Raw genomic sequence first — 17301 nt, 5'->3', positions numbered from 1 at the left:
TTGGTAGAGAAGTGCAATGTATAAATGTGTGTAAATATGTGTGTGTCTCTCGCTCTTCGTGTGTGTGTGTGTGAATAAATGAAATGAAAAGTTTTGCCTTCGTTGTGTGGCACACACTTACTTGAGGGTGAAAAATCGTTAAATGAAAAGTGAAATTCTCGTCCTTTTCTCGGCTTTGAAAGTGTGCGAGTGTGTGTTTGGTTGTGGGTTCGAATGACGAGAGCCTCTGTGTTGTGTGATTATGTTTCTCCTCTCATGTGGGTTAAGCAAAAAGGCACCTTGAAATTTTAAAGTGTTTTATAACACACAGAACAAAAAACAACAACAACAAAACCGAGCAAAAAAGAATAGTTTCCATTTTAAGGAAACAAAAAAATTAAATAAAAAGTTGACCCTTAAACCCGACCAGGCAGGCAGCCGAGAAAGGCCAACAAAGTGTGGCATGAAAGCCAAAAATCCTTAAATGCTGCAATAGCCAATTTTTTGCCTTGGTTATGGATTTAACCTTTTATATAAGTGCCACTACAAAAGAAACACACACAGAGAAATCGTGTTATTGAAGAATAAAGGCTAAAAGTTTGTGCAAAAAAAAAGAAACAAAATTTTGACAAAATAATCTTTCAATTTTTTTTCGGTTGTGTCCTTCTGATAAGAAAATCCCCCAACCAAGACCAACAAACATAACGGAAAGAAGGCAGGCAAAACGATGACGAACTCAATCATCAGTCGCTCAGTATCGGTCATATTCAATATACCCGTAGATAGCTTCCAAATCAACCTGGTATAGGTAGGTGGTGGTCGATGTGTTGGTGTATCATCTGTGTGTGCTAAAAGTGAATGTGAAGTGATTGAACAAAAAAGCAAAAGAAAGAATGAAAAAAACAGCAACTACAAGACAATAAAACCAACAACACCAACAACTATAATTACATAATCAACAAAATATATATTTGTATATACATACGTATGTATGTGTGGATGTGTGTGTTTTGTTTGCTTGATTGTTGACTGGGTTAGTTTCCTTGGGTAAAATTAGTCCCAAGTTACATTAGGCGAGTTTACTTGCGGCAATTGTCAGTTTGTAGGTGAGAGAGGGTGCTGAGAGGCAAAGGGTTACCATATGCCTCACCTCTCTCTCCTACAAAATGACAATTGCCGCAAGTAAACTCGCCCAATGTAAATTGGGACTTAGCAAACATTTACAAGTTGAGAAGACAGTGAAGTAAGTAAAATGAAACAACAAACAAATCAAAATTGATTGTCCCCGTATCCTAGAAATCCATAAATCCAAATCTCCACAAGCCATTCCACACCTCCACCAAACAACCAACCAATCAAACCACCCACCCACCCACAAACAAATAAATAATCATCAATGACATCAAACACAACAACAAAAAGTAGTGGCAACATTCATAAATTCGATTTGGTTTGACTGACGACCGACCACCAAAAACAACAATAACAAAGGACAAATATAACAACTACAAACAATAAGGATAATCATGAAGAAGGAAACTTTCAGGAGAATCCATGTTAAAAAGGCACACAACACACAAAGTGAGAGAGTAGAAAATGAGAGAAAGACTAACAGAAAAAACAACAACGAAAACTATAAACTTTCATAAATTTTACGTCATTTTTTTGGATGAATTCTTTTTGCGAAAAAAGGGAAATTCATAGAACGGATTATGACAGGCAGCACTCCAGGGAGTCAACAACAATAAGAAGGAAAAACTGCAAACTTAAGCCATGCCATGGGGGCTTCAAATATTTGAGTAGGTAGGAGGTAGTAATTTCACACAACTTCCACTTGGGATCTAGAAGAAGTTAAGGCTTAAATAGATCATTGGCTATTGGCAGAAAAGTGGGAGGCCTGTGGGGAAAAATTAATTTGTGATCAGGAATATTACATACATACATATCCCACAACATTCCCGAAGGGACAGGGAAGACTTCTCACATATCAATGAGTGCACGCCGATTCATATTGACTCAATGATATGAGACCTACTTTTTACCGTGAAGTCGAACGGCGTATCTAACGACACCACTTGTAGAGAAGTTTTTCATGGCTGAAATACTCAGGAAATGTAACCCAACATTACACTGAGGATCATGTATTTAACTGCAAACTTTCTGAGTGCAGGGCGGAAGTGCCTACCACTGCACCACAGTGGCTCTTGTCAGATATTGAATCGCTGACCTTCTTCAATACGGTGGCTACCGCAGGGGTAGTTTATGATCGGAATTGTGCTACCATCGACCGTGTAATGAACAGAGTGTTTGTAGATTTAGTGGCGGATATTTGATAGATATCAAATAGAAATTAAGCATTTCACAAATGACATCAGGGTAGGTACCTGACGCCAAGTTTGTACAATCATCCGCATACATTCCGATGTCAATGCCGTCTGGAGGGGGTGGAATAAAGGATTAAACAGTTCCGCACCTTGGGGAACTCTCTATCTCTATTTATACCCTCAACCTTTAGGCTAAAGAGGGTATTTACACTTTGATACGACCAAAAATGTGTCTCATCGAAATAATGGTTTTAGACCCCAAGTATGTTTGTACGATATGCGTTTCAGACAATTTTGAGTAAATCTAGCAATGTCCGTCCGTCTGTCTGTCTGTTCGTCTGCCCGTCTGTGTGTCTGGCTGGCTGGTGCGCACGATAACTCTCGAAGGGAGTAACCGAATTGAACCAAACTTTACATATAGTAATACTACCTCTAGGCATACATCAAGTTCGAATATGGATTATATCGGTCCACTCTTTCGGGTACCTCCCACATAAAATTTCGGAAAAGTTCAGTTTAGAGCCATCTCTCGAATCGCTTTGATTTTTGTTTAAGCAACTTGTATTCACTGCCTCCATACGACGGTACAAGTTTCATCAGGGGCAAGTCTATACATCCTGAGAAAATAGCCTGAAAGTTGCAAAAAAACCCTATGACACCGTGTGAGGTGGTTGGAGCGCAAGATAACTCTCGAACGGATTTACCGATTCGGTCCAAAATTTGGTCTTAGTAATATTTTGCCCAAACATAGTTTAAGTCTGAAGATAAGCCACATCGGTCCACTCCTTCAGTTACCTCCCCCACATAAGTTCAAAAATGTCCAGAAATATTGCGCACGATAACTCTGGATGGAAGTGGTTATTGGTCTATAGTTTACACATCCAAATATGTCTACCAGATATAGATCAGGTTCAAATATGGACTATATTTGTCCACTCCATCGGGTACCTCCCACACAAAATTTCGGATAAGTTCAATTTAAGACATGCTCTCGAATCACTTTGATTTTTGTTGAAGCGATTTGAATTCGCTACCTCCATTACCACGGGAAAAGTTTTTTAGGGGCAAGTCTATATTTCTTGGGAAAATAGCCCGAAAGGTGTAAAAAACCCCTATGTCACTATATTTTCAACCGATTTGGTCCATCATTGAGTCTTTGTCATATTATATCCAAATTTGGTTTCATGGGGCAATACCGGTCCACAACTTCCGGTACTTCTCCCCAATATTTAAAAAAATGCCACTAAAATGCCATGTCGATATCACTTGAATTGGGCAACCAATTTGTTCCAAACTTTGGATCTCCTTATATTTTGTCAAAATTTAGTTTAACTTCTAAAATGGCTCCCTAAGGGTACCTCACCCACAAAAGTTCAACATTTGTGTCTTAGTGCAGTTAATTCCTAATCCAGATTTTTGTCGGCAAGTTCAAATGTCCAAAAAGGGCCACAAAATTCTGAAGAAACCTTAAATACATTCGATCTGTCCGTAGGTGAAAGTTTCACTTCACATTGTCTGAGGGTATATATCTGTCGGCAAAGCCGACTGACACTAAATATAAAGATCTAAAATTCCTTGCGGCTGTAAATTAAAATGACAACTCAGCACGGTAACTCTCGAATTGTAACCCGATTGATCCTAACTTTGCCCATCATAATATTTCTCTCAAATTCAAATCAAGTTCGAGGATGGACTGATATTGTACAACTCCTTCGCAACTCCTCCACAACATTTTAGTGCAGATTAAGGACTGATTGAGGATAGTTTTGACATTTTTGCCGGTGGTAGTTTTACCTGATTATAACAAAAAAAAAAATAAAAAAAATATATCTATGGACATGCCATAACATATACATACATTATTGTTCCACAAACATCGCAGAAGGGATGATATCAATGAGTGCGCCCCGATTCATATTAGCTCAATGAATGGGGCTTACTGTGTATCACCAAGTCCAAACGTTGTGTCTTAGACACCACTTATAGAGAAGTTTTGCATGACTGAAATACTCAGAAAATGTCGTCAGCATTACGGGCTTTCTGGCACGCAGCACGTCCATACTGCCGGAACAACATGAAGGAAGCATTTTATATATTCACAATGTTCCAAGGGATTGTTAAGCGTACTTTTTGAAAATTTTCCTGTAAAGGTAACATGGTTCAGCTCCCAATGGCTTAGCAGCTATTGACTAGAATTTCAGAAATGATGTAAAATTTTATATAGTTAATCGATTATTTTGTATGACATATAAATGCTGCTGTCTGAGGTCGGGCTACAATATTGCTAAAGACTGGAAACAAATAATGCGAAAAAAGGTCGTTTTAGACTGGTTTAGATGATGCCATAAAATTCGAACCGGATATGTGAAGTCCAAACGAAAAATGTCTATTAGAAGTTGTTTGCATTTTCAGTGTTGCTCAGTATAATTGTACCCTCAGCTTTTATGGATGGATTAGCTGATATGGTCAAAGTTTTGGATCTCGTAATATTTTAAGTTTAAGTCATATCGGTACCTCCGCCATAAAAGTTCAAAAATTTTCGCTAAAATGGTGCATACTATATGTTTCTCACGAAGAGAGTAATCGATTCTATCTAAACTTTGCACATCGCAATATTTCTTCCTTGACATAGATCGAACCTAATATGGGTTATATCGGTCCACTCCTTCAAATATCGTAAAATTATTTCCAAATGTACATCAAGTTCCAAGAGAATATATTTGGACAACATCTTCAGTTATATCCCTCACAAAAGTTCAACATCAGTGCAGTTTAAAGACTGTTCGAGGATCCTTTGGACATTTCTTTTTGCTGACACTTGTAGTCTTCTTTACTGCTATATCGTTTTTTTCGTGGACAAGTCCACGCTTCCTGACAAAGCTCAAAATACTGCGATGACAAACAACAATTTGAAAGGATAAAATCCTTTCTATTGGTACCTTCTCCGTAAAAGTTTAATACAATCGTTAAGATAAATTTCCCAAAAGTTCCGATATTTTTATTAGTTTTTTGTTTTGGTCCAACTCTCTGAATACATAATTTTTGGGGAAAAATATTTGGGGTTGTGCAGCTCGTATTCGATCTGTTCATTGTCGCAAATTCACACAGGCTGAGGTCACATATCTTTCGGCAAATTTTTCAGAAATCAAAATTCAGGATTTTTAAATTCGTTTCCAACCGATTACAAGTTATGACAAATATAAAACTCTTATGGACCCAAGTGGTCCTTCTTGATTGATATGCTTATTATTGGCGAATAATTATGTGGGGTTCTTTAAGGATCGATTGTTATTTGTCAAAACTATGTAACATTTGAAGCAATATATTTAATTTAAGAAATATTTAAATTCTAGTTCCAATAAGTTGCAAGAATTGAGTTGAGCAAAGTTTTTAATATCATCGAGTCCAAAAACGTCCACTCGTACAATTAAAAAATTAATGCTTTTTCTGTAAGCATAGACAAATGAATTGTATAGACAAAGAAATGCTCTCCCCTCAATTAAAAATGCCAATAAACACGATTTTATAAACATTTTGTTCTAATAAAAACTGTATGAGGTTAGTTTTTGACGAAATCTACATCCTCAGATAAAAATATACAAGAAAATCTTTCCATTTTCTCCAAAAATCGCCTTCGAACAATTTTAAGTGTTTCTGTTTGAGTCGGTTGACAGCACATAACATGAGTATTTCTTTGTCTATACAATAATTTGTCTATGCCGAAAGTAGAGAATACAGCCGGAACAAAAATCATGGATTTTTTTCGATTTAAAGTGTTTTCTCACGATTTAGCTCAGAATTTGCCGATTGATTTCTGATATTGGTTTCTGACATATTTGATCGACCATGCTTTGGCATAGTCTAAACATCGAGCTATACCCTCCAACACATTAAACCCGTGTATAGCTTAATTCGTCCTACTCACGAATAGAGTTATATAGGGATTGAATTAAAAGGAATCCCAAAATCTAATCTAAGATCTTCGAAATACTGTAAATCTTGTGATAGCAAAAACAATTGCAATTCTCTGCACTTGTAAAATTCTAGGATATACCATAACGTGGGCCTACATGATTAAAAACTTCGATATTGTTTATTTTCAATTCTAAATATAAGAGGACTTATATTTTATACTCTTTAAAAAATTACACTTGTACCCTAAATACTACTGAATTTATATACTTTGTGTCAATAAAATCAACTAACAAACCCTTTAAAATAGCTTTACGTAACGGTACACAACATTTCAAATGTTCATGATTTTTGGTCAAGTTGGGCCCCCCGAAATGAAATCCTGCGTACGTCCCTGGTCCACTCCTTCCGGTACATCCCCCACAAAAGTTCGAAAATGTTCGGAAAATGTGTGCGCCCGATAACTCTTGAAGGGAGTAACCGATTTGGTCCATACTTTGAACATAGTGAAATTTGTAACAAACTTAGAAGAGGTTCCAATATTGACTCAATTGATCCACGCCTTCGGGTACCTTCCACACAAAATGTTGGTGAAGTTCAGTTTAGGGCTTGCTCTCGAATCGTTGTAAACTTGTATTCACAGCACCTAATACGGCGGTATAAGTTTCATTAAGGGCAAAACAATACTTCCTGAGAAAATAGTTTGAAAGTTTCCAAAACCCCTATAACATCGTGTGTGGTGGTTGGAGCGCAAGATAACTCTCGAACGGATTCAAAAATGTTCGGAAAAATTGTGTGCACGAGAGAAGGACCGATTTGGTCCATACTTTACACATCCTCATATATCTACCAGATATAGATCAGGCTTGAATATGGACTATAGTTGCCCATTCCTTCGGGTACCTCCCACACAAAATTTCGGACAAGTTCACTTTAAGACCTGCTCTCGAATCACTTCAGTTTTTGTTGAAGCAACTTGCATTCGCTGCCCCAATTACGACAGAAATAGTTTTTTAGGAGCAAGACCATACTTCTTGAGAAAACAGCCCGAAAGTTGTCAAAACCCCCTATGGCACCATATGTAGTAGCTGGAGAGCACAATAACTCTCGAACTGATAAACCGATTTGGTTCAAAATTTGGCCTTCGTCATATTTTGTCCAAACTTAGTTTAACTTCTAAAATGACCCATATCGGTTCCCTTCCTTAGGATACCTGCCCCACAAAAGTTCAACATTTGTGTCCAAGTGCAGTTTAGGGTCTGTTCGGAGATCCTTTGCAAATTTATACCTATGATGTTTTTTGTGGTCCTGTTTACAGCCATATTATGTTTTCCGTGGACAAGTCCATGCTTCCTGGCATACTGGTACAACAGGTATACGATAACCCACTGAAATGACTAGTGGGCGCGATATATATCGAAAAGATATGACTCTCAAAATAAGATCCATTTCCGTAATGCACTATGTCGGTCCATTCCCTCCTCCGCAAAACTTTTGAACTTTAATCCTAATCCACATTTTTGTCAGTAAGTTCAAATGTCCAAAAAGTGCCACAAAATTCTGAAAAGACACAAAATACATACATTCGATCTGTCCGTAGATGAAAGTCCCAATTCAAATAGGCTTATGGTATATCTCTGTTGGCAAAGCCGACTGATACTTTTTTACTTGTATATTTTAATAGCGATGATTCTCGTAAATTCGTTATTTTTTTTCGATGACACCGTGCAAAACATCTGCGCAGCGTACTGCACAGGCCCGTACGACACACTGCACCTTTTCAATTTTCCTGCCAAATCAACTCATCTAACTCCAGTATATTTCTGGTTACATCCCATCGAAGCAGCCACATTTCTAGAACTGGATAACCAGATAAACAAAAACAATGGCCTTCTGCCTATAGAAGACCTTCTCAAGGTCTTCTGTCTATAGAATACATTTTCAAGGTCTTCTCTCAAAAGAATATGTTCTGAAGTTCTTCCCATGCAAGATATTCCTTTGAAGACCTTCTGTTTACGGAAAATCATCTCAAGGCGTGCTGTCTACAGGAGACCTTTACTTGGTCAAATGAATACCTTCTCAATTTTTTTCCATGAAAAATCTTTCTGTGAAGGCCTTCTGTCTACGGAAGATCTTCTCAAGGCCGTCTGTCTATAGAAGACCTTCAGAAGGTTTTCTCCCAAAAGAAGATCTTCTCAAATTCCTCCCATGTAATATATTCCTGTGAAGCCCTTCTGTCTACGGAAGACCTTTTAAAGGTCTTCTGTCTATAGTAGACCTTCTCAAGATATTCGGGCCATCTTAAGGTTTTCTGTCTATGGAAGAATTTCAGAATCTCTTCTTTCTATAGAAGAACTTTGCAAGGTCTTCTGTCAAAAGAAATCCTTCTCAAATTGTTCCCATGGAAGATCTTCCTGTGAAGACCTTCTGTCTACGGAAGACTTCTCAAGGTTTTCTATCTATACAAGACCTTAAGATACTCCTTTGTCTATAGACTACTTTTACACGATCTTCCTGTAAAACCATTCTTTCTACCGAAGACCTTATCAAGGCCTTCTATCTATAGAAGACTTTTTAATGGTGTTTTGTATATAAACGACATTCTGTCCATAAAATACCTTGACAAAGTCTTCTGTCAAAACAAGACCTTCTCAAGTTTTTCCATAGAATATCTTCCTGTGAAGCTCTTCTGTATATAGAACACATCCTCAAAAGATCTTTTGTCTATAAAAATACAGAGCTCCCATTTACTCGCGAGTGAAAATTTGGGGTAAGTTTTTGTTTGAGTGTGGGAAGGAGGCAATTTGCCCCCCTCAAAGTTAACGAATTCACGAAGAGTTTCACTTGGGAGTGGAATTCGAGCGAATTGGAGCGAGTATTCGCAGCTCTGATAAAAAAAACCATCACATGATGTTCTGTCTATAAAAGAGTTTTACAAGTCGACGGTGTATATACGATCATCACAAGATCCTCTGTGGATAGAAGAGTTTCACATAGCCGTCTGTCTCATAGTTACCTTCTAGATTTCTTCTGTTTATAGAATAATTTCTGTGTAGAAAAGGCCTTTTCAAGATCTTTCCACCACGGAAGAAGCTAGAAGATCTGCTGTCTTCCTGTGAAGATATTCTGTTTATGGAAGACATTCTTAAAGTCTTCTGTCTGCAGAAGACGTTTAGAAGCTCTTTTGGCCATCACAATGTCTTCCTTTGGAGAAAAAGAAGACTCTCACAAGCTCTTATCTATATAGAGATATATCTGTATACAGATAAACTCTTCAGACTTTAGGAACCCCTCAAAATATCTTCGCTGTCTTACTGTGAAGATCTTCTGCCTATGCAAGACCTTCTTAAGGTCTTCTGTCTATAGAAAACTCATCTTTTTATAGAAGACCTACACAAGCCTTTCTGTCTCACAAGTTCTGCTGTCCTCAAGGTCTTGCTATGACATTCTTTAACAATTTTGATGTCTTAAGAACTGGGTTTTTACCTATAGAAGAACTTCATATTGAAGACTTCTGTTCGGATAAAGTTTCGCTATAGAAAATATTGCCTGAATAACAAAATATGAGCCGACATTGTCCATATTAGGCTTTTCATTACCCACAGATACAGACTGATTTTGTTTGAGCTCCGCTAGGTCGGTAATATCGACCACTGTGCGCCCTCGACAATGACCCTAATAGTACCCAATGGAGATGACCCTAATGGTACAAAATTTAGTACGATTATTCTTAAGAATTCTATGAACGAATCTGTTTCGTATTGAAAGAAATCACGACATAAATTTCAGTCAACATATCTCGAAAAATTCCATCAAAGGAAGAAAGGAAATCACTGTTACATTGTGGAGGATTTCGTCATTAGCTTTTTATTTCGTGTCTTACGATGCGCGGCGTCAATACAAATGTAGTAAAATACATATTTACTTGTTCGGAAGTATGTACACGTGCACCGTTGGTTATGTGGCAATGCCATAAACTTTATGTAATTACGGCCATAAAAAAACGAAGAAAACAATGTCAGAAATTTGCCAAAAAAGGGGGATAAAAGAATAGCAGGATTGAGGGGGAGAGGGGGTTGTTGGGGTCCTTAACAAAATAATAGTTGACTGGGGGACTAAGGAATGATTTGAAGTCTGAAGAGCTTTCATCATTTGCTGTTATCTCGAACAAATATCAGTTTGCTTATGTTGGTCGCTTCTATTTACTTGATTAAAAAGGATAACAGTGATGGGCGGGGTGTGGTAATAAAGGGGAAATATAATGTACATATACATATGTACATTTATGCCATCATATATGTATGAAAGGAAACTTATGTTGCTACTGTTTCTTCTTTTTATTTTTCTTTTGTTGATTAAAATATGAATGAAGTATGAAGAATAATTCATATGTAAATGTAAGTGCATAAACCTGCACACATATATACATACATACATACATATGTATTTTATGCATATGTGTGAACATTTATTAGACCAACTCACATAGAACCACTTTACATATAAGGAAGGATATTTTTTCTCATTTGATATTATTCTTGTTGAAAAGTATCCATACAAGGATAATCTAAGGCTAATTTATGCCCCTTCGGCCAACCATCCTTGTACTCAACCAACCAACCATCCATCCATTCATTCGTCTATCATCATCATCTGTGAAGCCCAAGTTCAAACTTAAAGAGCCATTCAGCCAACCTTATTTTGTGGGTTTGACTCTGTGGTGTTTCTAATTAAATTTAATGCCTCTATGAATAATTTTGTATGCGTAAGCACATCTTTTGGTAGACACACACACACACACACTGGAACACTCGAGCACACACAAAGGACAAAGAGCAGAACAACAACACCGAAGTGATGTTTTTGTTTTTGTGAGCCTCCACAGTGTTAATAGGGAAACTGTCATTGCTGCTGTTTGTCTGCCTTTTCTTGTTCTTCGTCGACGTCTTCTTTGAGATGACGTTAATAATGAGTTTGTCTGTTTTTTTGTTTGTTGTTTATTTCCTTTCTTCCTTTGTCTTTATTCATCTTGTTCTTCTTCCTCCTCTGTCTTATACGAGTAATTGTGTTAATTTTTCCGCATTGTTACGACGCTTACGCACACCTGTACCAAAAGGCATCCTTACATAAAGAGATAAGTGTCCATGTGTTGGTGTTGGTTTGGATTTATGATGGTTGGTTGGTTCACAACGTAACTACGTAATACCGACAACAAACAGTTTATGTAATTCACAAATCATTTCCATTTTTAGTGAGAAGATATTATCATTTCCCAAAAATTTCACGAAAAATTATGAGGATAATGTTTTTAAGGAAGACTTTATGGTGACAACTGTTTCTATTACATTTTCTATGGGAAAACATAATACAGATAACATTTTTCATACTTCTCTTCAGGATTTTCTTTAGGAAATTATTATTCGTATACTGTAATTTTGACAAGGTCGTTAATTTATAGAAGACGTTCACAATGCCCTTATTGGAAGGTAGAACACGGTGTGCCTTAACAAATTTAAATGGAAGGTGCTTACACCTCGGAAGTTTTTGCAGATTCTGAAACTACAATGCTCATAGATGAGAAATATCAAGAAACAAAAAAAATCGCCGGAGGGATTTTAAAATAAATCGCGATTTAAGTTCACATTTTTAGGGGTTCTTTAGGTTTTCACGATTTAGCTTGGAAACCGCGAGTTCTATGTAAATGGGTCTAAAGAAAATGTTGTAGCAGAGAAAATTCTCCACAAGATTGGCTTTTATGATATTTTCGTAGGTTTTACCGTTTTTGAGATATGGAAGTTCAAATTGGGACAATGCACTGACTGTATCGCCTCCTTATAAAACAATGTCATTACTGCAATTTCCCAAATTAAACTTATATATCTTGAAAATGGTAAAACCTAGAAAAAAATAAATCATCCAATCTTGTAGAGAATTTTCACAGCTTCACTATTTTCTTTAGTCCCATTTTGATATGACTTGCGGTTTTCAAGCAAAATCTTGAAGACTTAAGATAAAAACCTAAAAATTTGAACTGAACCTCTATGTCTCAAAAATGCTAAAACCTACGAAAAAACCTAAAGGTCAGTCTTATAGAGAATTTTCACAGCTATAACATTTTCTTCAGACTCATTTCGATACGACTAGCCGTTTCCAAGCAAAATCGTGAAAACCTAAAAACTTCCTAAAATTGTGAATTTTGATCGCGATTTAATTTAAAATCCCTCCGGCGATTTTTTCAATTTGTTTTATTTTTCTTATCTATGAACATTGCTGTTTCAGAATCCGCAAAAACATCCCATGTGTAAGCGGTTTCCATTAAAAGTTAGTTAAGGGGTACTGTGCATAATATTGTTTTATAAGGGGACGATAAAGTCAGTGCATTGTCCCAATTTGAACTTCCATATCTCAAAAACGGTAAAACCTACGAAAATATCATAAAGGCCAATCTTGTGGAGAATTTTCTCTGCTACAACATTTTCTTTAGACCCATTTACATAGAACTCGCGGTTCCCAAGCTAAATCGTGAAAACCTAAAGAACCCCTAAAAATGTGAACTTAAATCGCGATTTATTTTAAAATCCCTCCGGCGATTTTTTTGTTTCTTGATATTTCTCATCTATGAGCATTGTAGTTCCAGAATCAGCAAAAACTTCCGAGGTGTAAGCACCTTCCATTTAAATTTGTTAAGGCACACCGTGAGAAACGAGGTTTTCTGTTCATGGGGACTTTCTTAAGGACTTCAGTATCTAGAACAACTTCACAAGTTTTCTGCCTATAGACGACTCTTACAAGGTCTTCTGTCTATAGGAGAGCTTTAGAATAATTGCTGTCTACAGAAGATCTTCACAAATGTTCTGTCTATGGAATACAATATCAAGGCCTTCAATCTACGAAAAACATTCGTAAAGTCTTCCGGCATTAGAAGATCTTCAAAATATCTTCTGTCTCCACAAGGACCTCATATGGACTTATATACTTCTACAGAAGTTCCTTTCTGTCTATAGAAGACTCTTACAAGGTCTTCTGTCTGTAGAAGGTCTTTAAAGTTCTTCTTTTGAAAAAAATCTTCTTAAGTTTTACAGAATCCATCAGAAAGACTTCGGGTGGCACCGTGGTGTAATGGCATGCACAGCCGCCTTGCGCGCTGAAGGTCGTGGGTTCGATTCCCAGGTCAGGCAACATCACCAATTTCAACGTTGGCAAAATACCCCTCAGTAATGTTGGCGACATTTGCTGAGTATTTCAGCCATGTAAAACTTCTCTACAAGTGGTGTCTTAAGACACGCCGTTCGGACTCGGCAATAAACAGTAGGTCCTATATCATTGAGCTAATATGAATCGGGGTGCACTCGTCGATATGAGAGAAGTCTCCCCTGTCCCGTATTATATTATCATAAAGACTTCTTTCAATTGAAGGCTATTTCTTTCTAAAGTAGACCTCTACAAGGCCTACTGTCTATAGAACCCTGCAAAAGGTTTTCAGTCTATGAAGACCGCCACAAGGACAATGGACGAAGAAAAAGAAAGAAGAATTTCGGTCTTCCTATGAAGATCTTCTGTCTATGGAAAACCTACACAATGTCGTCGTTCTAAAGAAAACCTTTTTGAGGCATTTTGTCTATAGAAGACTTTCGCAAGATTTTCAGTCCTTGACAAGGTCCTCGTTTTATAGAAGACTTTGTCAATGGACGAAGAAAAAGAATGAAGAATTGCTGTCTTCCTATAGAGATCTTCTGTCTATGGACACAATGTCGTTGGTCTAAAGAAAATCTTTATGAGGCATTTTTTATACCCTCAGCCTTTAGGCTAAGGAGGGTATATACACTTTGATACGATGAAAATGTGCCTCATCGAAATAATGGTTTTAGACCCCAAGTATGTTTGGGCGAAATGTGTTTCAGACAATTTTGAGTCGATCTAGCCATGTCCGTCCGTCTGTCTGTCTGTCCTGCTGGCTGGAGCGCACGATAACTCTCGAACGGATGAACCGATTCGGTTCAAATTTTGGCTTTCGTAATATTTGCCCAAACTTAGTTAAAGTTCGAAGATGAGCTACATCGGTCCACTCCTTCCGGTACCTCCCCCACAAAAGTTCGAAAATGTTCGGAAAGTTTGTGCGCACGATAACTCTTGAAGGGAGTGACCGATTTGGTCCATACTTTGTATAGCGAAAACTTTCTACCAGAGTAATATGAGGTTCCAATATGGTCTCAATAGGTCCACTCCATCGGGTACATCCCACGCAAAATTTCGGAAAAGTTCAGTTTAGGGCCATCTCTCGAATAGCTCTGATTTTTGTTTTAGCAACTTGTATTCACTGCCCTCCATACGACGGTACAAGTTTCATTAGGGGCAAGTCCATACTTCCTGAGAAACAAGCCTGAAAGTTGCAAAAAAACCCCTATGACACCATGTGTGGTGGTTGGAGCGCAAGATAACTCTAGAACGGGTCTGCCGATTCGTTTCAAAATTTGGCCTTAGTAATATTTCGTCCAAACATAGTTTAGGTTTAAAGATAAGTCATATCGGTCCACTCCTTCAGGTACCTCTCCCACAAAAGTTCAAAAATGTTCGGAAAATTTGTTTATACGGTAACTCTTGAAGGGAGTGGCCGAATTGGTCCATACTTTACGCATCCTAATATATCTACTAGATATAGATTAGGTTCAAATATGGACTATATTTGTCCACTCCATCCGGTACCTCCCACACAATATTTCGGATAGGTTCACTTTAAGACCTGCTATCGAATCACTTTGATTTTTGTTGAAGAAATTTGCATTCGCTGCCTCAATTACGATGGTAAACGTTGTTTCAGGGGCAAGTTCATACTTCTTGAGCAAACATCCCTGAAGTTCTAAAAAACCCCTATGGTACCATATGTAGTGGCTGGAGATCCATTCTTTTTAGTATCTCCTCCGCAAAACTTTTGATATTAAAGCCTAATCAACATTTTTGTCAGTTCAAACGCCCAAAATTTTTAAAACTACCTAAATACATGCGTTTTTTGGAAAAAATTGTTTCACTATACACAGGCTGAGGGTATATCTCTGTCGGCAAAGCCGACTGATACTTTTTTACTTGTTTTATAGAGAAATACTATTCGGATAATATAAATTCTTAATGTAAACATATTTCCCTCAGAAATAATATTAGGCGGATAATATTTGTTATAGGAAATCCTTATCCGGATAATAGTTTCTATATAAAAACATAATCCGGATAATATTTCCCATAGGGAAACATTTTTCGGATAAGATTTTTTTATAGGAAAACATCAACCTAATAATATTCTCTAAAAGAAAACATCATCCGGATATTTGAAAATTTTGCCTTTTTAGGCGAAGATCATTTTTTTAGTATTGATTTTTAATTTTTTTTAAGCGAGCTTTATGATCTGTAATGCAACTGAAAAAGGTAAGCCGACGATTCGAACCCACACACCGACCACTATGTAACATGCATGTTTCGCCTTCGGTAAAGGTTCTTCAGACATATCGGATGTGGAGCGGCTTTGCTGTCTTCGAGCTTTTCTTCTTTCAAATGCATTTTTGTTTTGTTTTTTTTTACAACAACAATGAGGATTTTCCCATTTACTTGTGCTTTCATTACAAACGCTTAGCACTGCCTTTGAAAGTTATGAGTTTGGCTCTGAACGCTAACACGCCGTGACAACACTTTTTTCCTGTGTTTTTCAAGGAAAAAAAATGGGAAAACATTTTTCGGATAATATTTTCAATGGCAAATCATTATCCCGACAATATTTTCTAGAAGAAAAAAATTTCGGATAATATTTTAAATAGGATAACATTATCCGTATAATTTTCTGCCAATATTTTCTATAGGAAAATATTATTCGCATAATATTTTATATAGGAAAATGTTAACCGGAAAAGGTTTTCCTAAGAAATAATTATACTTACTTACTTAGCTGGCCCATTACAGAACATTTGTTCCAAAGACCAAACTAAGAAAAGATCTCCAATTCTCTCTGTTTTTCGCTTCGCTTTCTGGAATACCGCTCCTTTTCATTTCTTGATCCACTTGTGTGCTCCATCGAAGCTTAGGCCTGCCGATTCTGCGTGCACCGCCATGTGGGAATAGATGCCACATGGCGGTGCACGAACGCCTTTTTAGCGGGTTCATGATCGCTCATTCTTATGATATGGCCTAGCCAACGCAATCGCTGCATTTCGCTACGTTTAACTATATTCAAGTCTTTGTATAGCTGATATAGCTCGTGGTTCATACGACGTCGATATTCACCGCCAACGCAAATCGGCCCGTAGATATTTCGAAAATTTTCCTCTTAAACACACCAAGCACTGCCTTATCTGCTTGCGCAAGTACCCAGGCTTCGGAAACATTCACCAGCACGTGTAGTATCAGTGTTTTGTGAAGCGTTATTTTTGTTTGACGAGATGTGGCTTTGTTTTTAAATTGCATACTTAAACCATATATTACAACTGATGTCGTTTGTTGTGTTTACGGAGGTGCCGAGGTAGACGAAGTCTTTTACTACCTCAAAATTATAGGAACCAACTTCCACAGTTGGTCCGAACACAATGGACGCATTGCGCGTCGACACCATTAACTTTGTCTTCTCGCCGTTTACAGCCAGATCCACTTTAGCAGATTCTCCTTCGACCTTCATAAAGGTATCAGTTACTTCCTTTACTGATCGTCCCATGATATCTATATCATCAGCATAAGCAAGTAACATGTGGCTATTGGTGTAAATTGTGCCATTTCTTTTGACATTTGCATCTCGTATTACCTTTTCCAGCAAAATGTTGAATAGGTCACACGAAAGGCTGTCTCCTTGTCTGAAACCTCTTTTGGTACCGAACTGTTCGGAGAGGTTCTTTCCAATTTTAACTGAGGACCTAGTATCAGTTAAAGTCATCTTACAAAGCTGGATGAGCTTTGCGGGGATACCAAATTCAGACATTGCATGGAATACCTATGAACGCAGCGGGCTGTCGAAGGCTGCTTTATAATCGACAAAAAGGTGGTAGGTGTCGATCTGCATCTCTTGGGTATTCTCCAAGATTTTCCGCAGGGTAAATATCTGGTCAATGGTGGA

At 37.5% G+C, this 17301-nt stretch overlaps 1 long non-coding RNA gene across 1 annotated transcript in view; it reads left to right on the top strand.

The window, feature by feature from the left end:
• Positions 1–17301, top strand: part of LOC141386417 (uncharacterized) — an 86647-nt gene that overhangs the window by 562 nt on the left and 68784 nt on the right. The gene's annotated exons all lie outside the window — the stretch shown is intronic.

The sequence above is a fragment of the Musca autumnalis genome, unplaced genomic scaffold (assembly GCF_047663935.1).
Source record: "Musca autumnalis isolate F117 unplaced genomic scaffold, ASM4766393v1 scaffold_5, whole genome shotgun sequence".
Lineage (NCBI taxonomy): Eukaryota > Metazoa > Arthropoda > Insecta > Diptera > Muscidae > Musca > Musca autumnalis.
This window is presented reverse-complemented; position numbering and strand designations above follow the sequence as displayed.